The sequence below is a fragment of the Hypomesus nipponensis genome, chromosome 6 (genome assembly GCF_054491055.1).
Source record: "Hypomesus nipponensis isolate SF chromosome 6, ASM5449105v1, whole genome shotgun sequence".
Classification (NCBI taxonomy): domain Eukaryota; kingdom Metazoa; phylum Chordata; class Actinopteri; order Osmeriformes; family Osmeridae; genus Hypomesus; species Hypomesus nipponensis.
The window spans coordinates 130,001-147,500 of NC_140366.1; the positions used below are offsets into that span (position 1 = coordinate 130,001).

The 17,500-nt window shown below is 47.0% G+C and overlaps 54 non-coding genes and 5 pseudogenes across 54 annotated transcripts in view; all 59 read left to right on the forward strand.

Moving 5' to 3' along the window:
• Positions 1-6, forward strand: part of LOC146282088 (5S ribosomal RNA) — a 119-nt gene extending 113 nt beyond the window's left edge. The window contains exon 1 of the ribosomal RNA XR_014760870.1: positions 1-6. This exon is cut by the window's left edge and continues 113 nt beyond it. This is a non-coding gene — a ribosomal RNA (5S ribosomal RNA).
• Positions 7-180: 174 nt separating this feature from the next.
• LOC146282089 (5S ribosomal RNA) lies at positions 181-299 on the forward strand (annotated as a pseudogene).
• A 174-nt stretch (positions 300-473) lies between these two features.
• Positions 474-592, forward strand: LOC146282090 (5S ribosomal RNA). Its single transcript, XR_014761877.1, has one exon. It is a non-coding gene; the product is annotated as a 5S ribosomal RNA (ribosomal RNA).
• Positions 593-764: 172 nt separating this feature from the next.
• LOC146282091 (5S ribosomal RNA) lies at positions 765-883 on the forward strand. The gene has a single exon (XR_014761501.1). It is a non-coding gene; the product is annotated as a 5S ribosomal RNA (ribosomal RNA).
• A 198-nt stretch (positions 884-1,081) lies between these two features.
• Positions 1,082-1,200, forward strand: LOC146282092 (5S ribosomal RNA). Its single transcript, XR_014761441.1, has one exon. It is a non-coding gene; the product is annotated as a 5S ribosomal RNA (ribosomal RNA).
• Positions 1,201-1,392: 192 nt separating this feature from the next.
• On the forward strand, positions 1,393-1,511 carry LOC146282093 (5S ribosomal RNA). Its single transcript, XR_014760871.1, has one exon. It is a non-coding gene; the product is annotated as a 5S ribosomal RNA (ribosomal RNA).
• A 198-nt stretch (positions 1,512-1,709) lies between these two features.
• LOC146282094 (5S ribosomal RNA) lies at positions 1,710-1,828 on the forward strand. The gene has a single exon (XR_014760872.1). It is a non-coding gene; the product is annotated as a 5S ribosomal RNA (ribosomal RNA).
• A 192-nt stretch (positions 1,829-2,020) lies between these two features.
• LOC146282095 (5S ribosomal RNA) lies at positions 2,021-2,139 on the forward strand. The gene has a single exon (XR_014761301.1). It is a non-coding gene; the product is annotated as a 5S ribosomal RNA (ribosomal RNA).
• A 174-nt stretch (positions 2,140-2,313) lies between these two features.
• Positions 2,314-2,432, forward strand: LOC146282096 (5S ribosomal RNA; annotated as a pseudogene).
• A 174-nt stretch (positions 2,433-2,606) lies between these two features.
• On the forward strand, positions 2,607-2,725 carry LOC146282097 (5S ribosomal RNA). Its single transcript, XR_014761888.1, has one exon. It is a non-coding gene; the product is annotated as a 5S ribosomal RNA (ribosomal RNA).
• Positions 2,726-2,897: 172 nt separating this feature from the next.
• On the forward strand, positions 2,898-3,016 carry LOC146282098 (5S ribosomal RNA). The gene has a single exon (XR_014761502.1). It is a non-coding gene; the product is annotated as a 5S ribosomal RNA (ribosomal RNA).
• A 212-nt stretch (positions 3,017-3,228) lies between these two features.
• LOC146282099 (5S ribosomal RNA) lies at positions 3,229-3,347 on the forward strand. The gene has a single exon (XR_014761442.1). It is a non-coding gene; the product is annotated as a 5S ribosomal RNA (ribosomal RNA).
• A 188-nt stretch (positions 3,348-3,535) lies between these two features.
• LOC146282100 (5S ribosomal RNA) lies at positions 3,536-3,654 on the forward strand. The gene has a single exon (XR_014760873.1). It is a non-coding gene; the product is annotated as a 5S ribosomal RNA (ribosomal RNA).
• A 190-nt stretch (positions 3,655-3,844) lies between these two features.
• LOC146282101 (5S ribosomal RNA) lies at positions 3,845-3,963 on the forward strand. Its single transcript, XR_014760874.1, has one exon. It is a non-coding gene; the product is annotated as a 5S ribosomal RNA (ribosomal RNA).
• Positions 3,964-4,155: 192 nt separating this feature from the next.
• Positions 4,156-4,274, forward strand: LOC146282102 (5S ribosomal RNA). The gene has a single exon (XR_014761302.1). It is a non-coding gene; the product is annotated as a 5S ribosomal RNA (ribosomal RNA).
• A 174-nt stretch (positions 4,275-4,448) lies between these two features.
• Positions 4,449-4,567, forward strand: LOC146282103 (5S ribosomal RNA; annotated as a pseudogene).
• A 174-nt stretch (positions 4,568-4,741) lies between these two features.
• LOC146282104 (5S ribosomal RNA) lies at positions 4,742-4,860 on the forward strand. The gene has a single exon (XR_014761900.1). It is a non-coding gene; the product is annotated as a 5S ribosomal RNA (ribosomal RNA).
• A 172-nt stretch (positions 4,861-5,032) lies between these two features.
• On the forward strand, positions 5,033-5,151 carry LOC146282105 (5S ribosomal RNA). The gene has a single exon (XR_014761503.1). It is a non-coding gene; the product is annotated as a 5S ribosomal RNA (ribosomal RNA).
• Positions 5,152-5,349: 198 nt separating this feature from the next.
• LOC146282106 (5S ribosomal RNA) lies at positions 5,350-5,468 on the forward strand. The gene has a single exon (XR_014761443.1). It is a non-coding gene; the product is annotated as a 5S ribosomal RNA (ribosomal RNA).
• Positions 5,469-5,656: 188 nt separating this feature from the next.
• Positions 5,657-5,775, forward strand: LOC146282107 (5S ribosomal RNA). Its single transcript, XR_014760875.1, has one exon. It is a non-coding gene; the product is annotated as a 5S ribosomal RNA (ribosomal RNA).
• Positions 5,776-5,969: 194 nt separating this feature from the next.
• On the forward strand, positions 5,970-6,088 carry LOC146282108 (5S ribosomal RNA). The gene has a single exon (XR_014760876.1). It is a non-coding gene; the product is annotated as a 5S ribosomal RNA (ribosomal RNA).
• Positions 6,089-6,278: 190 nt separating this feature from the next.
• On the forward strand, positions 6,279-6,397 carry LOC146282109 (5S ribosomal RNA). Its single transcript, XR_014760877.1, has one exon. It is a non-coding gene; the product is annotated as a 5S ribosomal RNA (ribosomal RNA).
• Positions 6,398-6,585: 188 nt separating this feature from the next.
• LOC146282110 (5S ribosomal RNA) lies at positions 6,586-6,704 on the forward strand. Its single transcript, XR_014761303.1, has one exon. It is a non-coding gene; the product is annotated as a 5S ribosomal RNA (ribosomal RNA).
• A 174-nt stretch (positions 6,705-6,878) lies between these two features.
• On the forward strand, positions 6,879-6,997 carry LOC146282111 (5S ribosomal RNA; annotated as a pseudogene).
• Positions 6,998-7,171: 174 nt separating this feature from the next.
• On the forward strand, positions 7,172-7,290 carry LOC146282112 (5S ribosomal RNA). Its single transcript, XR_014761911.1, has one exon. It is a non-coding gene; the product is annotated as a 5S ribosomal RNA (ribosomal RNA).
• A 172-nt stretch (positions 7,291-7,462) lies between these two features.
• On the forward strand, positions 7,463-7,581 carry LOC146282113 (5S ribosomal RNA). The gene has a single exon (XR_014761504.1). It is a non-coding gene; the product is annotated as a 5S ribosomal RNA (ribosomal RNA).
• Positions 7,582-7,789: 208 nt separating this feature from the next.
• LOC146282114 (5S ribosomal RNA) lies at positions 7,790-7,908 on the forward strand. The gene has a single exon (XR_014761445.1). It is a non-coding gene; the product is annotated as a 5S ribosomal RNA (ribosomal RNA).
• A 192-nt stretch (positions 7,909-8,100) lies between these two features.
• Positions 8,101-8,219, forward strand: LOC146282115 (5S ribosomal RNA). The gene has a single exon (XR_014760879.1). It is a non-coding gene; the product is annotated as a 5S ribosomal RNA (ribosomal RNA).
• Positions 8,220-8,413: 194 nt separating this feature from the next.
• Positions 8,414-8,532, forward strand: LOC146282116 (5S ribosomal RNA). Its single transcript, XR_014760880.1, has one exon. It is a non-coding gene; the product is annotated as a 5S ribosomal RNA (ribosomal RNA).
• Positions 8,533-8,726: 194 nt separating this feature from the next.
• LOC146282117 (5S ribosomal RNA) lies at positions 8,727-8,845 on the forward strand. The gene has a single exon (XR_014762020.1). It is a non-coding gene; the product is annotated as a 5S ribosomal RNA (ribosomal RNA).
• Positions 8,846-9,021: 176 nt separating this feature from the next.
• On the forward strand, positions 9,022-9,140 carry LOC146282118 (5S ribosomal RNA). Its single transcript, XR_014759822.1, has one exon. It is a non-coding gene; the product is annotated as a 5S ribosomal RNA (ribosomal RNA).
• A 174-nt stretch (positions 9,141-9,314) lies between these two features.
• LOC146282119 (5S ribosomal RNA) lies at positions 9,315-9,433 on the forward strand. The gene has a single exon (XR_014761914.1). It is a non-coding gene; the product is annotated as a 5S ribosomal RNA (ribosomal RNA).
• Positions 9,434-9,615: 182 nt separating this feature from the next.
• LOC146282120 (5S ribosomal RNA) lies at positions 9,616-9,734 on the forward strand. Its single transcript, XR_014761922.1, has one exon. It is a non-coding gene; the product is annotated as a 5S ribosomal RNA (ribosomal RNA).
• Positions 9,735-9,918: 184 nt separating this feature from the next.
• LOC146282121 (5S ribosomal RNA) lies at positions 9,919-10,037 on the forward strand. Its single transcript, XR_014761933.1, has one exon. It is a non-coding gene; the product is annotated as a 5S ribosomal RNA (ribosomal RNA).
• Positions 10,038-10,215: 178 nt separating this feature from the next.
• Positions 10,216-10,334, forward strand: LOC146282122 (5S ribosomal RNA). The gene has a single exon (XR_014760452.1). It is a non-coding gene; the product is annotated as a 5S ribosomal RNA (ribosomal RNA).
• Positions 10,335-10,528: 194 nt separating this feature from the next.
• LOC146282123 (5S ribosomal RNA) lies at positions 10,529-10,647 on the forward strand. The gene has a single exon (XR_014761446.1). It is a non-coding gene; the product is annotated as a 5S ribosomal RNA (ribosomal RNA).
• Positions 10,648-10,823: 176 nt separating this feature from the next.
• On the forward strand, positions 10,824-10,942 carry LOC146282124 (5S ribosomal RNA). Its single transcript, XR_014761046.1, has one exon. It is a non-coding gene; the product is annotated as a 5S ribosomal RNA (ribosomal RNA).
• A 172-nt stretch (positions 10,943-11,114) lies between these two features.
• Positions 11,115-11,233, forward strand: LOC146282125 (5S ribosomal RNA). Its single transcript, XR_014759143.1, has one exon. It is a non-coding gene; the product is annotated as a 5S ribosomal RNA (ribosomal RNA).
• Positions 11,234-11,405: 172 nt separating this feature from the next.
• LOC146282126 (5S ribosomal RNA) lies at positions 11,406-11,524 on the forward strand. Its single transcript, XR_014759154.1, has one exon. It is a non-coding gene; the product is annotated as a 5S ribosomal RNA (ribosomal RNA).
• A 180-nt stretch (positions 11,525-11,704) lies between these two features.
• Positions 11,705-11,823, forward strand: LOC146282127 (5S ribosomal RNA). Its single transcript, XR_014761944.1, has one exon. It is a non-coding gene; the product is annotated as a 5S ribosomal RNA (ribosomal RNA).
• A 220-nt stretch (positions 11,824-12,043) lies between these two features.
• Positions 12,044-12,162, forward strand: LOC146282128 (5S ribosomal RNA). Its single transcript, XR_014761447.1, has one exon. It is a non-coding gene; the product is annotated as a 5S ribosomal RNA (ribosomal RNA).
• A 174-nt stretch (positions 12,163-12,336) lies between these two features.
• On the forward strand, positions 12,337-12,455 carry LOC146282129 (5S ribosomal RNA). The gene has a single exon (XR_014761304.1). It is a non-coding gene; the product is annotated as a 5S ribosomal RNA (ribosomal RNA).
• A 174-nt stretch (positions 12,456-12,629) lies between these two features.
• LOC146282130 (5S ribosomal RNA) lies at positions 12,630-12,748 on the forward strand (annotated as a pseudogene).
• Positions 12,749-12,922: 174 nt separating this feature from the next.
• Positions 12,923-13,041, forward strand: LOC146282131 (5S ribosomal RNA). Its single transcript, XR_014761956.1, has one exon. It is a non-coding gene; the product is annotated as a 5S ribosomal RNA (ribosomal RNA).
• Positions 13,042-13,213: 172 nt separating this feature from the next.
• LOC146282132 (5S ribosomal RNA) lies at positions 13,214-13,332 on the forward strand. The gene has a single exon (XR_014761506.1). It is a non-coding gene; the product is annotated as a 5S ribosomal RNA (ribosomal RNA).
• Positions 13,333-13,536: 204 nt separating this feature from the next.
• Positions 13,537-13,655, forward strand: LOC146282133 (5S ribosomal RNA). Its single transcript, XR_014761448.1, has one exon. It is a non-coding gene; the product is annotated as a 5S ribosomal RNA (ribosomal RNA).
• A 188-nt stretch (positions 13,656-13,843) lies between these two features.
• LOC146282134 (5S ribosomal RNA) lies at positions 13,844-13,962 on the forward strand. Its single transcript, XR_014760881.1, has one exon. It is a non-coding gene; the product is annotated as a 5S ribosomal RNA (ribosomal RNA).
• A 190-nt stretch (positions 13,963-14,152) lies between these two features.
• LOC146282135 (5S ribosomal RNA) lies at positions 14,153-14,271 on the forward strand. Its single transcript, XR_014760882.1, has one exon. It is a non-coding gene; the product is annotated as a 5S ribosomal RNA (ribosomal RNA).
• A 200-nt stretch (positions 14,272-14,471) lies between these two features.
• On the forward strand, positions 14,472-14,590 carry LOC146282136 (5S ribosomal RNA). The gene has a single exon (XR_014761967.1). It is a non-coding gene; the product is annotated as a 5S ribosomal RNA (ribosomal RNA).
• A 194-nt stretch (positions 14,591-14,784) lies between these two features.
• On the forward strand, positions 14,785-14,903 carry LOC146282137 (5S ribosomal RNA). The gene has a single exon (XR_014762021.1). It is a non-coding gene; the product is annotated as a 5S ribosomal RNA (ribosomal RNA).
• A 176-nt stretch (positions 14,904-15,079) lies between these two features.
• Positions 15,080-15,198, forward strand: LOC146282138 (5S ribosomal RNA). The gene has a single exon (XR_014759833.1). It is a non-coding gene; the product is annotated as a 5S ribosomal RNA (ribosomal RNA).
• A 174-nt stretch (positions 15,199-15,372) lies between these two features.
• Positions 15,373-15,491, forward strand: LOC146282139 (5S ribosomal RNA). Its single transcript, XR_014761915.1, has one exon. It is a non-coding gene; the product is annotated as a 5S ribosomal RNA (ribosomal RNA).
• Positions 15,492-15,673: 182 nt separating this feature from the next.
• LOC146282140 (5S ribosomal RNA) lies at positions 15,674-15,792 on the forward strand. The gene has a single exon (XR_014761978.1). It is a non-coding gene; the product is annotated as a 5S ribosomal RNA (ribosomal RNA).
• A 184-nt stretch (positions 15,793-15,976) lies between these two features.
• LOC146282141 (5S ribosomal RNA) lies at positions 15,977-16,095 on the forward strand. The gene has a single exon (XR_014761989.1). It is a non-coding gene; the product is annotated as a 5S ribosomal RNA (ribosomal RNA).
• Positions 16,096-16,275: 180 nt separating this feature from the next.
• LOC146282142 (5S ribosomal RNA) lies at positions 16,276-16,394 on the forward strand. Its single transcript, XR_014760453.1, has one exon. It is a non-coding gene; the product is annotated as a 5S ribosomal RNA (ribosomal RNA).
• A 188-nt stretch (positions 16,395-16,582) lies between these two features.
• On the forward strand, positions 16,583-16,701 carry LOC146282143 (5S ribosomal RNA). Its single transcript, XR_014761449.1, has one exon. It is a non-coding gene; the product is annotated as a 5S ribosomal RNA (ribosomal RNA).
• A 176-nt stretch (positions 16,702-16,877) lies between these two features.
• On the forward strand, positions 16,878-16,996 carry LOC146282144 (5S ribosomal RNA). Its single transcript, XR_014761047.1, has one exon. It is a non-coding gene; the product is annotated as a 5S ribosomal RNA (ribosomal RNA).
• A 172-nt stretch (positions 16,997-17,168) lies between these two features.
• Positions 17,169-17,287, forward strand: LOC146282145 (5S ribosomal RNA). Its single transcript, XR_014759165.1, has one exon. It is a non-coding gene; the product is annotated as a 5S ribosomal RNA (ribosomal RNA).
• Positions 17,288-17,459: 172 nt separating this feature from the next.
• Positions 17,460-17,500, forward strand: part of LOC146282146 (5S ribosomal RNA) — a 119-nt gene continuing 78 nt past the window's right edge. The window contains exon 1 of the ribosomal RNA XR_014759177.1: positions 17,460-17,500. This exon is cut by the window's right edge and continues 78 nt beyond it. This is a non-coding gene — a ribosomal RNA (5S ribosomal RNA).

Here is a 17,500-nt window from a genome sequence, read left to right on the forward strand (position 1 = left end):
TATGCTCTTTTGCTCATTAACTTAGAAACTGACATCTTGCAATATGCACAAGTAGTCCTTCATGAAAGGGGCTGGAAGCTGTTTTCATTTTGACACGAGAGAGAGAGAGAGAGAGACTACCTTGCATTGTAAATTGCTAAATCTGTATATGGATAAGTAGCCTATGGTTGTCAACTTATTTCGCACGGCCATACCAGCCTGGCAACGCCCGATCTCGTCTGATCTCGGAAGCTAAGCAGGGTCGGGCCTGGTTAGTACTTGGATGGGAGACCGCCTTGGAATAACAGGTGCTGTATGCTCTTTTGCTCATTCACTTAGAAACTGAAATCTTGCAATATGCACAAGTAGTCCTTCATGAAAGGGGCTGGAAGCTGTTTTCATTTTGACACGAGAGAGAGAGAGAGAGAGACCACCTTGCATTGTCAATTGCTAAATCTGTATATGGATAAGTAGCCTATGGTTGTCAACTTATTTCGTACGGCCATACCAGCCTGGCAACGCCCGATCTCGTCTGATCTCGGAAGCTAAGCAGGGTCGGGCCTGGTTAGTACTTGGATGGGAGACCGCCTGGGAATACCAGGTGCTGTATGCTCTTTTGCTCATTCACTTAGAAACTGAAATCTTGCAACATGCACAAGTAGTCCTTCATGAAAGGGGCTGGAAGCTGTTTTCATTTTGACACGAGAGAGAGAGAGAGAGACCACCTTGCATTGTCAATTGCTAAATCTGTATATGGATAAGTAGCCTATGGTTGTCAACTTATTTCGTACGGCCATACCAGCCTGGCAACGCCCGATCTCGTCTGATCTCGGAAGCTAAGCAGGGTCGGGCCTGGTTCGTACTTGGATGGGAGACCGCCTGGGAATACCAGGTGCTGTATGCTCTTTTGCTCATTCACTTAGAAACTGACATCTTGCAATATGCACAAGTAGTCCTTCATGAAAGGGGCTGGAAGCTGTTTTCATTTTGACACGAGAGAGAGAGAGAGAGAGAGAGAGAGAGAGAGAGAGAGAGAGACTACCTTGCATTGTCAATTGCTAAATCTGTATATGGATAAGTAGCCTATGGTTGTCAACTTATTTAGTACGGCCATACCAGCCTGGCAACGCCCGATCTCGTCTGATCTCGGAAGCTAAGCAGGGTCGGGCCTGGTTAGTACTTGGATGGGAGACCGCCTGGGAATACCAGGTGCTGTATGCTCTTTTGCTCATTCACTTAGAAACTGACATCTTGCAATATGCACAAGTAGTCCTTCATGAAAGGGGCTGGAAGCTGTTTTCATTTTGACACGAGAGAGAGAGAGAGAGAGAGAGAGAGAGAGAGAGAGACTACCTTGCATTGTCAATTGCTAAATCTGTATATGGATAAGTAGCCTATGGTTGTCAACGTATTTTGTACGGCCATACCAGCCTGGCAACGCCCGATCTCGTCTGATCTCGGAAGCTAAGCAGGGTCGGGCCTGGTTAGTACTTGGATGGGAGACCGCCTGGGAATACCAGGTGCTGTATGCTCTTTTGCTCATTCACTTAGAAACTGAAATCTTGCAATATGCACAAGTAGTCCTTCATGAAAGGGGCTGGAAGCTGTTTTCATTTTGACACGAGAGAGAGAGAGAGAGAGAGAGAGAGAGAGAGAGAGAGAGAGACCACCTTGCATTGTCAATTGCTAAATCTGTATATGGATAAGTAGCCTATGGTTGTCAACTTATTTTGTACGGCCATACCAGCCTGGCAACGCCCGATCTCGTCTGATCTCGGAAGCTAAGCAGGGTCGGGCCTGGTTAGTACTTGGATGGGAGACCGCCTGGGAATACCAGGTGCTGTATGCTCTTTTGCTCATTCACTTAGAAACTGACATCTTGCAATATGCACAAGTAGTCCTTCATGAAAGGGGCTGGAAGCTGTTTTCATTTTGACACGAGAGAGAGAGAGAGAGAGAGAGAGAGAGAGAGAGAGACTACCTTGCATTGTCAATTGCTAAATCTGTATATGGATAAGTAGCCTATGGTTGTCAACTTATTTCGTACGGCCATACCAGCCTGGCAACGCCCGATCTCGTCTGATCTCGGAAGCTAAGCAGGGTCGGGCCTGGTTAGTACTTGGATGGGAGACCGCCTGGGAATACTAGGTGCTGTATGCTCTTTTGCTCATTCACTTAGAAACTGACATCTTGCAATATGCACAAGTAGTCCTTCATGAAAGGGGCTGGAAGCTGTTTTCATTTTGACACGAGAGAGAGAGAGAGAGAGACTACCTTGCATTGTAAATTGCTAAATCTGTATATGGATAAGTAGCCTATGGTTGTCAACTTATTTCGCACGGCCATACCAGCCTGGCAACGCCCGATCTCGTCTGATCTCGGAAGCTAAGCAGGGTCGGGCCTGGTTAGTACTTGGATGGGAGACCGCCTTGGAATAACAGGTGCTGTATGCTCTTTTGCTCATTCACTTAGAAACTGAAATCTTGCAATATGCACAAGTAGTCCTTCATGAAAGGGGCTGGAAGCTGTTTTCATTTTGACACGAGAGAGAGAGAGAGAGAGACCACCTTGCATTGTCAATTGCTAAATCTGTATATGGATAAGTAGCCTATGGTTGTCAACTTATTTCGTACGGCCATACCAGCCTGGCAACGCCCGATCTCGTCTGATCTCGGAAGCTAAGCAGGGTCGGGCCTGGTTAGTACTTGGATGGGAGACCGCCTGGGAATACCAGGTGCTGTATGCTCTTTTGCTCATTCACTTAGAAACTGAAATCTTGCAATATGCACAAGTAGTCCTTCATGAAAGGGGCTGGAAGCTGTTTTCATTTTGACACGAGAGAGAGAGAGAGAGACCACCTTGCATTGTCAATTGCTAAATCTGTATATGGATAAGTAGCCTATGGTTGTCAACTTATTTCGTACGGCCATACCAGCCTGGCAACGCCCGATCTCGTCTGATCTCGGAAGCTAAGCAGGGTCGGGCCTGGTTCGTACTTGGATGGGAGACCGCCTGGGAATACCAGGTGCTGTATGCTCTTTTGCTCATTCACTTAGAAACTGACATCTTGCAATATGCACAAGTAGTCCTTCATGAAAGGGGCTGGAAGCTGTTTTCATTTTGACACGAGAGAGAGAGAGAGAGAGAGAGAGAGAGAGAGAGAGAGAGAGAGAGAGAGAGAGAGACTACCTTGCATTGTCAATTGCTAAATCTGTATATGGATAAGTAGCCTATGGTTGTCAACTTATTTAGTACGGCCATACCAGCCTGGCAACGCCCGATCTCGTCTGATCTCGGAAGCTAAGCAGGGTCGGGCCTGGTTAGTACTTGGATGGGAGACCGCCTGGGAATACCAGGTGCTGTATGCTCTTTTGCTCATTCACTTAGAAACTGACATCTTGCAATATGCACAAGTAGTCCTTCATGAAAGGGGCTGGAAGCTGTTTTCATTTTGACACGAGAGAGAGAGAGAGAGAGAGAGAGAGAGAGAGACTACCTTGCATTGTCAATTGCTAAATCTGTATATGGATAAGTAGCCTATGGTTGTCAACGTATTTTGTACGGCCATACCAGCCTGGCAACGCCCGATCTCGTCTGATCTCGGAAGCTAAGCAGGGTCGGGCCTGGTTAGTACTTGGATGGGAGACCGCCTGGGAATACCAGGTGCTGTATGCTCTTTTGCTCATTCACTTAGAAACTGACATCTTGCAATATGCACAAGTAGTCCTTCATGAAAGGGGCTGGAAGCTGTTTTCATTTTGACACGAGAGAGAGAGAGAGAGAGAGAGAGAGAGAGAGAGACCACCTTGCATTGTCAATTGCTAAATCTGTATATGGATAAGTAGCCTATGGTTGTCAACTTATTTTGTACGGCCATACCAGCCTGGCAACGCCCGATCTCGTCTGATCTCGGAAGCTAAGCAGGGTCGGGCCTGGTTAGTACTTGGATGGGAGACCGCCTGGGAATACCAGGTGCTGTATGCTCTTTTGCTCATTCACTTAGAAACTGACATCTTGCAATATGCACAAGTAGTCCTTCATGAAAGGGGCTGGAAGCTGTTTTCATTTTGACACGAGAGAGAGAGAGAGAGAGAGAGAGAGAGAGAGAGAGACTACCTTGCATTGTCAATTGCTAAATCTGTATATGGATAAGTAGCCTATGGTTGTCAACTTATTTCGTACGGCCATACCAGCCTGGCAACGCCCGATCTCGTCTGATCTCGGAAGCTAAGCAGGGTCGGGCCTGGTTAGTACTTGGATGGGAGACCGCCTGGGAATACTAGGTGCTGTATGCTCTTTTGCTCATTCACTTAGAAACTGACATCTTGCAATATGCACAAGTAGTCCTTCATGAAAGGGGCTGGAAGCTGTTTTCATTTTGACACGAGAGAGAGAGAGAGAGAGACTACCTTGCATTGTAAATTGCTAAATCTGTATATGGATAAGTAGCCTATGGTTGTCAACTTATTTCGCACGGCCATACCAGCCTGGCAACGCCCGATCTCGTCTGATCTCGGAAGCTAAGCAGGGTCGGGCCTGGTTAGTACTTGGATGGGAGACCGCCTTGGAATAACAGGTGCTGTATGCTCTTTTGCTCATTCACTTAGAAACTGAAATCTTGCAATATGCACAAGTAGTCCTTCATGAAAGGGGCTGGAAGCTGTTTTCATTTTGACACGAGAGAGAGAGAGAGAGAGACCACCTTGCATTGTCAATTGCTAAATCTGCATATGGATAAGTAGCCTATGGTTGTCAACTTATTTCGTACGGCCATACCAGCCTGGCAACGCCCGATCTCGTCTGATCTCGGAAGCTAAGCAGGGTCGGGCCTGGTTAGTACTTGGATGGGAGACCGCCTGGGAATACCAGGTGCTGTATGCTCTTTTGCTCATTCACTTAGAAACTGAAATCTTGCAATATGCACAAGTAGTCCTTCATGAAAGGGGCTGGAAGCTGTTTTCATTTTGACACGAGAGAGAGAGAGAGAGACCACCTTGCATTGTCAATTGCTAAATCTGTATATGGATAAGTAGCCTATGGTTGTCAACTTATTTCGTACGGCCATACCAGCCTGGCAACGCCCGATCTCGTCTGATCTCGGAAGCTAAGCAGGGTCGGGCCTGGTTCGTACTTGGATGGGAGACCGCCTGGGAATACCAGGTGCTGTATGCTCTTTTGCTCATTCACTTAGAAACTGACATCTTGCAATATGCACAAGTAGTCCTTCATGAAAGGGGCTGGAAGCTGTTTTCATTTTGACACGAGAGAGAGAGAGAGAGAGAGAGAGAGAGAGAGAGAGAGAGAGACTACCTTGCATTGTCAATTGCTAAATCTGTATATGGATAAGTAGCCTATGGTTGTCAACTTATTTAGTACGGCCATACCAGCCTGGCAACGCCCGATCTCGTCTGATCTCGGAAGCTAAGCAGGGTCGGGCCTGGTTAGTACTTGGATGGGAGACCGCCTGGGAATACCAGGTGCTGTATGCTCTTTTGCTCATTCACTTAGAAACTGACATCTTGCAATATGCACAAGTAGTCCTTCATGAAAGGGGCTGGAAGCTGTTTTCATTTTGACACGAGAGAGAGAGAGAGAGAGAGAGAGAGAGAGAGACTACCTTGCATTGTCAATTGCTAAATCTGTATATGGATAAGTAGCCTATGGTTGTCAACGTATTTTGTACGGCCATACCAGCCTGGCAACGCCCGATCTCGTCTGATCTCGGAAGCTAAGCAGGGTCGGGCCTGGTTAGTACTTGGATGGGAGACCGCCTGGGAATACCAGGTGCTGTATGCTCTTTTGCTCATTCACTTAGAAACTGAAATCTTGCAATATGCACAAGTAGTCCTTCATGAAAGGGGCTGGAAGCTGATTTCATTTTGACACGAGAGAGAGAGAGAGAGAGAGAGAGAGAGAGAGAGAGAGACCACCTTGCATTGTCAATTGCTAAATCTGTATATGGATAAGTAGCCTATGGTTGTCAACTTATTTTGTACGGCCATACCAGCCTGGCAACGCCCGATCTCGTCTGATCTCGGAAGCTAAGCAGGGTCGGGCCTGGTTAGTACTTGGATGGGAGACCGCCTGGGAATACCAGGTGCTGTATGCTCTTTTGCTCATTCACTTAGAAACTGAAATCTTGCAATATGCACAAGTAGTCCTTCATGAAAGGGGCTGGAAGCTGTTTTCATTTTGACACGAGAGAGAGAGAGAGAGAGAGAGAGAGAGAGAGAGACCACCTTGCATTGTCAATTGCTAAATCTGTATATGGATAAGTAGCCTATGGTTGTCAACTTATTTTGTACGGCCATACCAGCCTGGCAACGCCCGATCTCGTCTGATCTCGGAAGCTAAGCAGGGTCGGGCCTGGTTAGTACTTGGATGGGAGACCGCCTGGGAATACCAGGTGCTGTATGCTCTTTTGCTCATTCACTTAGAAACTGACATCTTGCAATATGCACAAGTAGTCCTTCATGAAAGGGGCTGGAAGCTGTTTTCATTTTGACACGAGAGAGAGAGAGAGAGAGAGAGAGAGAGAGAGACTACCTTGCATTGTCAATTGCTAAATCTGTATATGGATAAGTAGCCTATGGTTGTCAACTTATTTCGTACGGCCATACCAGCCTGGCAACGCCCGATCTCGTCTGATCTCGGAAGCTAAGCAGGGTCGGGCCTGGTTAGTACTTGGATGGGAGACCGCCTGGGAATACTAGGTGCTGTATGCTCTTTTGCTCATTCACTTAGAAACTGACATCTTGCAATATGCACAAGTAGTCCTTCATGAAAGGGGCTGGAAGCTGTTTTCATTTTGACACGAGAGAGAGAGAGAGAGAGACTACCTTGCATTGTAAATTGCTAAATCTGTATATGGATAAGTAGCCTATGGTTGTCAACTTATTTCGCACGGCCATACCAGCCTGGCAACGCCCGATCTCGTCTGATCTCGGAAGCTAAGCAGGGTCGGGCCTGGTTAGTACTTGGATGGGAGACCGCCTTGGAATAACAGGTGCTGTATGCTCTTTTGCTCATTCACTTAGAAACTGAAATCTTGCAATATGCACAAGTAGTCCTTCATGAAAGGGGCTGGAAGCTGTTTTCATTTTGACACGAGAGAGAGAGAGAGAGAGACCACCTTGCATTGTCAATTGCTAAATCTGTATATGGATAAGTAGCCTATGGTTGTCAACTTATTTCGTACGGCCATACCAGCCTGGCAACGCCCGATCTCGTCTGATCTCGGAAGCTAAGCAGGGTCGGGCCTGGTTAGTACTTGGATGGGAGACCGCCTGGGAATACCAGGTGCTGTATGCTCTTTTGCTCATTCACTTAGAAACTGAAATCTTGCAATATGCACAAGTAGTCCTTCATGAAAGGGGCTGGAAGCTGTTTTCATTTTGACACGAGAGAGAGAGAGAGAGACCACCTTGCATTGTCAATTGCTAAATCTGTATATGGATAAGTAGCCTATGGTTGTCAACTTATTTCGTACGGCCATACCAGCCTGGCAACGCCCGATCTCGTCTGATCTCGGAAGCTAAGCAGGGTCGGGCCTGGTTCGTACTTGGATGGGAGACCGCCTGGGAATACCAGGTGCTGTATGCTCTTTTGCTCATTCACTTAGAAACTGACATCTTGCAATATGCACAAGTAGTCCTTCATGAAAGGGGCTGGAAGCTGTTTTCATTTTGACACGAGAGAGAGAGAGAGAGAGAGAGAGAGAGAGAGAGAGAGAGAGAGAGAGAGAGACTACCTTGCATTGTCAATTGCTAAATCTGTATATGGATAAGTAGCCTATGGTTGTCAACTTATTTAGTACGGCCATACCAGCCTGGCAACGCCCGATCTCGTCTGATCTCGGAAGCTAAGCAGGGTCGGGCCTGGTTAGTACTTGGATGGGAGACCGCCTGGGAATACCAGGTGCTGTATGCTCTTTTGCTCATTCACTTAGAAACTGACATCTTGCAATATGCACAAGTAGTCCTTCATGAAAGGGGCTGGAAGCTGTTTTCATTTTGACACGAGAGAGAGAGAGAGAGAGAGAGAGAGAGAGAGAGAGACTACCTTGCATTGTCAATTGCTAAATCTGTATATGGATAAGTAGCCTATGGTTGTCAACGTATTTTGTACGGCCATACCAGCCTGGCAACGCCCGATCTCGTCTGATCTCGGAAGCTAAGCAGGGTCGGGCCTGGTTAGTACTTGGATGGGAGACCGCCTGGGAATACCAGGTGCTGTATGCTCTTTTGCTCATTCACTTAGAAACTGAAATCTTGCAATATGCACAAGTAGTCCTTCATGAAAGGGGCTGGAAGCTGTTTTCATTTTGACACGAGAGAGAGAGAGAGAGAGAGAGAGAGAGAGAGAGAGAGACCACCTTGCATTGTCAATTGCTAAATCTGTATATGGATAAGTAGCCTATGGTTGTCAACTTATTTTGTACGGCCATACCAGCCTGGCAACGCCCGATCTCGTCTGATCTCGGAAGCTAAGCAGGGTCGGGCCTGGTTAGTACTTGGATGGGAGACCGCCTGGGAATACCAGGTGCTGTATGCTCTTTTGCTCATTCACTTAGAAACTGACATCTTGCAATATGCACAAGTAGTCCTTCATGAAAGGGGCTGGAAGCTGTTTTCATTTTGACACGAGAGAGAGAGAGAGAGAGAGAGAGAGAGAGAGAGAGAGACTACCTTGCATTGTCAATTGCTAAATCTGTATATGGATAAGTAGCCTATGGTTGTCAACTTATTTCGTACGGCCATACCAGCCTGGCAACGCCCGATCTCGTCTGATCTCGGAAGCTAATCAGGGTTGGGCCTGGTTAGTACTTGGATGGGAGACCGCCTGGGAATACTAGGTGCTGTATGCTCTTTTGCTCATTCACTTAGAAACTGACATCTTGCAATATGCACAAGTAGTCCTTCATGAAAGGGGCTGGAAGCTGTTTTCATTTTGACACGAGAGAGAGAGAGAGAGAGAGACCACCTTGCATTGTCAATTGCTAAATCTGTATATGGATAAGTAGCCTATGGTTGTCAACTTATTTCGTACGGCCATACCAGCCTGGCAACGCCCGATCTCGTCTGATCTCGGAAGCTAAGCAGGGTCGGGCCTGGTTAGTACTTGGATGGGAGACCGCCTGGGAATACCAGGTGCCGTATGCTCTTTTGCTCATTCACTTAGAAACTGAAATCTTGCAATATGCACAAGTAGTCCTTCATGAAAGGGGCTGGAAGCTGTTTTCATTTTGACACGAGAGAGAGAGAGAGAGAGACCACCTTGCATTGTCAATTGCTAAATCTGTATATGGATAAGTAGCCTATGGTTGTCAACTTATTTCGTACGGCCATACCAGCCTGGCAACGCCCGATCTCGTCTGATCTCGGAAGCTAAGCAGGGTCGGGCCTGGTTAGTACTTGGATGGGAGACCGCCTGGGTATACCAGGTGCTGTATGCTCTTTTGCTCATTCACTTAGAAACTGAAATCTTGCAATATGCACAAGTAGTCCTTCATGAAAGGGGCTGGAAGCTGTTTTCATTTTGACACGAGAGAGAGAGAGAGAGAGAGAGAGAGACCACCTTGCATTGTCAATTGCTAAATCTGTATATGGATAAGTAGCCTATGGTTGTCAACTTATTTCGTACGGCCATACCAGCCTGGCAACGCCCGATCTCGTCTGATCTCGGAAGCTAAGCAGGGTCGGGCCTGGTTAGTACTTGGATGGGAGACCGCCTGGGAATACCAGGTGCTGTATGCTCTTTTGCTCATTCACTTAGAAACTGAAATCTTGCAATATGCACAAGTAGTCCTTCATGAAAGGGGCTGGAAGCTGTTTTCATTTTGACACGAGAGAGAGAGAGAGAGAGAGAGAGAGAGACCACCTTGCATTGTCAATTGCTAAATCTGTATATGGATAAGTAGCCTATGGTTGTCAACTTATTTCGTACGGCCATACCAGCCTGGCAACGCCCGATCTCGTCTGATCTCGGAAGCTAAGCAGGGTCGGGCCTGGTTAGTACTTGGATGGGAGACCGCCTGGGAATACCAGGTGCTGTATGCTCTTTTGCTCATTCACTTAGAAACTGAAATCTTGCAATATGCACAAGTAGTCCTTCATGAAAGGGGCTGGAAGCTGTTTTCATTTTGACACGAGAGAGAGAGAGAGAGAGAGAGACCACCTTGCATTGTCAATTGCTAAATCTGTATATGGATAAGTAGCCTATGGTTGTCAACTTATTTCGTACGGCCATACCAGCCTGGCAACGCCCGATCTCGTCTGATCTCGGAAGCTAAGCAGGGTCGGGCCTGGTTAGTACCTGGATGGGAGACCGCCTGGGAATACCAGGTGCTGTATGCTCTTTTGCTCATTCACTTAGAAACTGACATCTTGCAATATGCACAAGTAGTCCTTCATGAAAGGGGCTGGAAGCTGTTTTCATTTTGACACGAGAGAGAGAGAGAGAGAGAGAGAGAGAGAGAGAGAGAGACTACCTTGCATTGTCAATTGCTAAATCTGTATATGGATAAGTAGCCTATGGTTGTCAACTTATTTAGTACGGCCATACCAGCCTGGCAACGCCCGATCTCGTCTGATCTCGGAAGCTAAGCAGGGTCGGGCCTGGTTAGTACTTGGATGGGAGACCGCCTGGGAATACCAGGTGCTGTATGCTCTTTTGCTCATTCACTTAGAAACTGACATCTTGCAATATGCACAAGTAGTCCTTCATGAAAGGGGCTGGAAGCTGTTTTCATTTTGACACGAGAGAGAGAGAGAGAGAGAGACCACCTTGCATTGTCAATTGCTAAATCTGTATATGGATAAGTAGCCTATGGTTGTCAACTTATTTCGTACGGCCATACCAGCCTGGCAACGCCTGATCTCGTCTGATCTCGGAAGCTAAGCAGGGTTGGGCCTGGTTAGTACTTGGATGGGAGACCGCCTGGGAATACCAGGTGCTGTATGCTCTTTTGCTCATTCACTTAGAAACTGAAATCTTGCAATATGCACAAGTAGTCCTTCATGAAAGGGGCTGGAAGCTGTTTTCATTTTGACACGAGAGAGAGAGAGAGAGACCACCTTGCATTGTCAATTGCTAAATCTGTATATGGATAAGTAGCCTATGGTTGTCAACTTATTTCGTACGGCCATACCAGCCTGGCAACGCCCGATCTCGTCCGATCTCGGAAGCTAAGCAGGGTCGGGCCTGGTTAGTACTTGGATGGGAGACCGCCTGGGAATACCAGGTGCTGTATGCTCTTTTGCTCATTCACTTAGAAACTGAAATCTTGCAATATGCACAAGTAGTCCTTCATGAAAGGGGCTGGAAGCTGTTTTCATTTTGACACGAGAGAGAGAGAGAGAGACCACCTTGCATTGTCAATTGCTAAATCTGTATATGGATAAGTAGCCTATGGTTGTCAACTTATTTCGTACGGCCATACCAGCCTGGCAACGCCCGATCTCGTCCGATCTCGGAAGCTAAGCAGGGTCGGGCCTGGTTAGTACTTGGATGGGAGACCGCCTGGGAATACCAGGTGCTGTATGCTCTTTTGCTCATTCACTTAGAAACTGAAATCTTGCAATATGCACAAGTAGTCCTTCATGAAAGGGGCTGGAAGCTGTTTTCATTTTGACACGAGAGAGAGAGAGAGAGAGAGAGAGACCACCTTGCATTGTCAATTGCTAAATCTGTATATGGATAAGTAGCCTATGGTTGTCAACTTATTTCGTACGGCCATACCAGCCTGGCAACGCCCGATCTCGTCTGATCTCGGAAGCTAAGCAGGGTCGGGCCTGGTTAGTACTTGGATGGGAGACCGCCTGGGAATACCAGGTGCTGTATGCTCTTTTGCTCATTCACTTAGAAACTGACATCTTGCAATATGCACAAGTAGTCCTTCATGAAAGGGGCTGGAAGCTGTTTTCATTTTGACACGAGAGAGAGAGAGAGAGAGAGAGAGAGAGAGAGAGAGAGAGAGAGAGAGAGAGAGAGAGAGAGAGACTACCTTGCATTGTCAATTGCTAAATCTGTATATGGATAAGTAGCCTATGGTTGTCAACTTATTTAGTACGGCCATACCAGCCTGGCAACGCCCGATCTCGTCTGATCTCGGAAGCTAAGCAGGGTCGGGCCTGGTTAGTACTTGGATGGGAGACCGCCTGGGAATACCAGGTGCTGTATGCTCTTTTGCTCATTCACTTAGAAACTGAAATCTTGCAATATGCACAAGTAGTCCTTCATGAAAGGGGCTGGAAGCTGTTTTCATTTTGACACGAGAGAGAGAGAGAGAGAGACCACCTTGCATTGTCAATTGCTAAATCTGTATATGGATAAGTAGCCTATGGTTGTCAACTTATTTCGTACGGCCATACCAGCCTGGCAACGCCCGATCTCGTCTGATCTCGGAAGCTAAGCAGGGTCGGGCCTGGTTAGTACTTGGATGGGAGACCGCCTGGGAATACTAGGTGCTGTATGCTCTTTTGCTCATTCACTTAGAAACTGACATCTTGCAATATGCACAAGTAGTCCTTCATGAAAGGGGCTGGAAGCTGTTTTCATTTTGACACGAGAGAGAGAGAGAGAGAGACTACCTTGCATTGTAAATTGCTAAATCTGTATATGGATAAGTAGCCTATGGTTGTCAACTTATTTCGCACGGCCATACCAGCCTGGCAACGCCCGATCTCGTCTGATCTCGGAAGCTAAGCAGGGTCGGGCCTGGTTAGTACTTGGATGGGAGACCGCCTTGGAATACCAGGTGCTGTATGCTCTTTTGCTCATTCACTTAGAAACTGAAATCTTGCAATATGCACAAGTAGTCCTTCATGAAAGGGGCTGGAAGCTGTTTTCATTTTGACACGAGAGAGAGAGAGAGAGAGACCACCTTGCATTGTCAATTGCTAAATCTGTATATGGATAAGTAGCCTATGGTTGTCAACTTATTTCGTACGGCCATACCAGCCTGGCAACGCCCGATCTCGTCTGATCTCGGAAGCTAAGCAGGGTCGGGCCTGGTTAGTACTTGGATGGGAGACCGCCTGGGAATACCAGGTGCTGTATGCTCTTTTGCTCATTCACTTAGAAACTGAAATCTTGCAATATGCACAAGTAGTCCTTCATGAAAGGGGCTGGAAGCTGTTTTCATTTTGACACGAGAGAGAGAGAGAGAGACCACCTTGCATTGTCAATTGCTAAATCTGTATATGGATAAGTAGCCTATGGTTGTCAACTTATTTCGTACGGCCATACCAGCCTGGCAACGCCCGATCTCGTCTGATCTCGGAAGCTAAGCAGGGTCGGGCCTGGTTCGTACTTGGATGGGAGACCGCCTGGGAATACCAGGTGCTGTATGCTCTTTTGCTCATTCACTTAGAAACTGACATCTTGCAATATGCACAAGTAGTCCTTCATGAAAGGGGCTGGAAGCTGTTTTCATTTTGACACGAGAGAGAGAGAGAGAGAGAGAGAGAGAGAGAGAGAGAGAGAGAGAGAGACTACCTTGCATTGTCAATTGCTAAATCTGTATATGGATAAGTAGCCTATGGTTGTCAACTTATTTAGTACGGCCATACCAGCCTGGCAACGCCCGATCTCGTCTGATCTCGGAAGCTAAGCAGGGTCGGGCCTGGTTAGTACTTGGATGGGAGACCGCCTGGGAATACCAGGTGCTGTATGCTCTTTTGCTCATTCACTTAGAAACTGACATCTTGCAATATGCACAAGTAGTCCTTCATGAAAGGGGCTGGAAGCTGTTTTCATTTTGACACGAGAGAGAGAGAGAGAGAGAGAGAGAGAGAGAGACTACCTTGCATTGTCAATTGCTAAATCTGTATATGGATAAGTAGCCTATGGTTGTCAACGTATTTTGTACGGCCATACCAGCCTGGCAACGCCCGATCTCGTCTGATCTCGGAAGCTAAGCAGGGTCGGGCCTGGTTAGTACTTGGATGGGAGACCGCCTGGGAATACCAGGTGCTGTATGCTCTTTTGCTCATTCACTTAGAAACTGAAATCTTGCAATATGCACAAGTAGTCCTTCATGAAAGGGGCTGGAAGCTGTTTTCATTTTGACACGAGAGAGAGAGAGAGAGAGAGAGAGAGAGAGAGAGACCACCTTGCATTGTCAATTGCTAAATCTGTATATGGATAAGTAGCCTATGGTTGTCAACTTATTTTGTACGGCCATACCAGCCTGGCAACGCCCGATCTCGTCTGATCTCGGAAGCTAAGCAGGGTCGGGCCTGGTTAGTACTTGGATGGGAGACCGCCTGGGAATACCAGGTGCTGTATGCTCTTTTGCTCATTCACTTAGAAACTGACATCTTGCAATATGCACAAGTAGTCCTTCATGAAAGGGGCTGGAAGCTGTTTTCATTTTGACACGAGAGAGAGAGAGAGAGAGAGAGAGAGAGAGAGAGAGAGAGAGAGACTACCTTGCATTGTCAATTGCTAAATCTGTATATGGATAAGTAGCCTATGGTTGTCAACTTATTTCGTACGGCCATACCAGCCTGGCAACGCCCGATCTCGTCTGATCTCGGAAGCTAAGCAGGGTCGGGCCTGGTTAGTACTTGGATGGGAGACCGCCTGGGAATACCAGGTGCTGTATGCTCTTTTGCTCATTCACTTAGAAACTGACATCTTGCAATATGCACAAGTAGTCCTTCATGAAAGGGGCTGGAAGCTGTTTTCATTTTGACACGAGAGAGAGAGAGAGAGAGAGAGAGAGAGAGAGAGAGAGACTACCTTGCATTGTCAATTGCTAAATCTGTATATGGATAAGTAGCCTATGGTTGTCAACTTATTTCGTACGGCCATACCAGCCTGGCAACGCCCGATCTCGTCTGATCTCGGAAGCTAATCAGGGTTGGGCCTGGTTAGTACTTGGATGGGAGACCGCCTGGGAATACTAGGTGCTGTATGCTCTTTTGCTCATTCACTTAGAAACTGACATCTTGCAATATGCACAAGTAGTCCTTCATGAAAGGGGCTGGAAGCTGTTTTCATTTTGACACGAGAGAGAGAGAGAGAGAGAGACCACCTTGCATTGTCAATTGCTAAATCTGTATATGGATAAGTAGCCTATGGTTGTCAACTTATTTCGTACGGCCATACCAGCCTGGCAACGCCCGATCTCGTCTGATCTCGGAAGCTAAGCAGGGTCGGGCCTGGTTAGTACTTGGATGGGAGACCGCCTGGGAATACCAGGTGCCGTATGCTCTTTTGCTCATTCACTTAGAAACTGAAATCTTGCAATATGCACAAGTAGTCCTTCATGAAAGGGGCTGGAAGCTGTTTTCATTTTGACACGAGAGAGAGAGAGAGAGAGACCACCTTGCATTGTCAATTGCTAAATCTGTATATGGATAAGTAGCCTATGGTTGTCAACTTATTTCGTACGGCCATACCAGCCTGGCAACGCCCGATCTCGTCTGATCTCGGAAGCTAAGCAGGGTCGGGCCTGGTTAGTACTTGGATGGGAGACCGCCTGGGTATACCAGGTGCTGTATGCTCTTTTGCTCATTCACTTAGAAACTGAAATCTTGCAATATGCACAAGTAGTCCTTCATGAAAGGGGCTGGAAGCTGTTTTCATTTTGACACGAGAGAGAGAGAGAGAGAGAGAGAGAGACCACCTTGCATTGTCAATTGCTAAATCTGTATATGGATAAGTAGCCTATGGTTGTCAACTTATTTCGTACGGCCATACCAGCCTGGCAACGCCCGATCTCGTCTGATCTCGGAAGCTAAGCAGGGTCGGGCCTGGTTAGTACTTGGATGGGAGACCGCCTGGGAATACCAGGTGCTGTATGCTCTTTTGCTCATTCACTTAGAAACTGAAATCTTGCAATATGCACAAGTAGTCCTTCATGAAAGGGGCTGGAAGCTGTTTTCATTTTGACACGAGAGAGAGAGAGAGAGAGAGAGAGAGAGACCACCTTGCATTGTCAATTGCTAAATCTGTATATGGATAAGTAGCCTATGGTTGTCAACTTATTTCGTACGGCCATACCAGCCTGGCAACGCCCGATCTCGTCTGATCTCGGAAGCTAAGCAGGGTCGGGCCTGGTTAGTACTTGGATGGGAGACCGCCTGGGAATACCAGGTGCTGTATGCTCTTTTGCTCATTCACTTAGAAACTGAAATCTTGCAATATGCACAAGTAGTCCTTCATGAAAGGGGCTGGAAGCTGTTTTCATTTTGACACGAGAGAGAGAGAGAGAGAGAGAGAGACCACCTTGCATTGTCAATTGCTAAATCTGTATATGGATAAGTAGCCTATGGTTGTCAACTTATTTCGTACGGCCATACCAGCCTGGCAACGCCCGATCTCGTCTGATCTCGGAAGCTAAGCAGGGTCGGGCCTGGTTAGTACCTGGATGGGAGACCGCCTGGGAATACCAGGTGCTGTATGCTCTTTTGCTCATTCACTTAGAAACTGACATCTTGCAATATGCACAAGTAGTCCTTCATGAAAGGGGCTGGAAGCTGTTTTCATTTTGACACGAGAGAGAGAGAGAGAGAGAGAGAGAGAGAGAGACTACCTTGCATTGTCAATTGCTAAATCTGTATATGGATAAGTAGCCTATGGTTGTCAACTTATTTAGTACGGCCATACCAGCCTGGCAACGCCCGATCTCGTCTGATCTCGGAAGCTAAGCAGGGTCGGGCCTGGTTAGTACTTGGATGGGAGACCGCCTGGGAATACCAGGTGCTGTATGCTCTTTTGCTCATTCACTTAGAAACTGACATCTTGCAATATGCACAAGTAGTCCTTCATGAAAGGGGCTGGAAGCTGTTTTCATTTTGACACGAGAGAGAGAGAGAGAGAGAGACCACCTTGCATTGTCAATTGCTAAATCTGTATATGGATAAGTAGCCTATGGTTGTCAACTTATTTCGTACGGCCATACCAGCCTGGCAACGCCTGATCTCGTCTGATCTCGGAAGCTAAGCAGGGTTGGGCCTGGTTAGTACTTGGATGGGAGACCGCCTGGGAATACCAGGTGCTGTATGCTCTTTTGCTCATTCACTTAGAAACTGAAATCTTGCAATATGCACAAGTAGTCCTTCATGAAAGGGGCTGGAAGCTGTTTTCATTTTGACACGAGAGAGAGAGAGAGAGACCACCTTGCATTGTCAATTGCTAAATCTGTATATGGATAAGTAGCCTATGGTTGTCAACTTATTTCGTACGGCCATACCAGCCTGGCAACGCCCGATCTCGTCCGATCTCGGAAGCTAAGCAGGGTCGGGCCTGGTTAGTACTTGGATGGGAGACCGCCTGGGAATACCAGGTGCTGTATGCTCTTTTGCTCATTCACTTAGAAACTGAAATCTTGCAATATGCACAAGTAGTCCTTCATGAAAGGGGCTGGAAGCTGTTTTCATTTTGACACGAGAGAGAGAGAGAGAGACCACCTTGCATTGTCAATTGCTAAATCTGTATATGGATAAGTAGCCTATGGTTGTCAACTTATTTCGTACGGCCATACCAGCCTGGCAACGCCCGATCTCGTCCG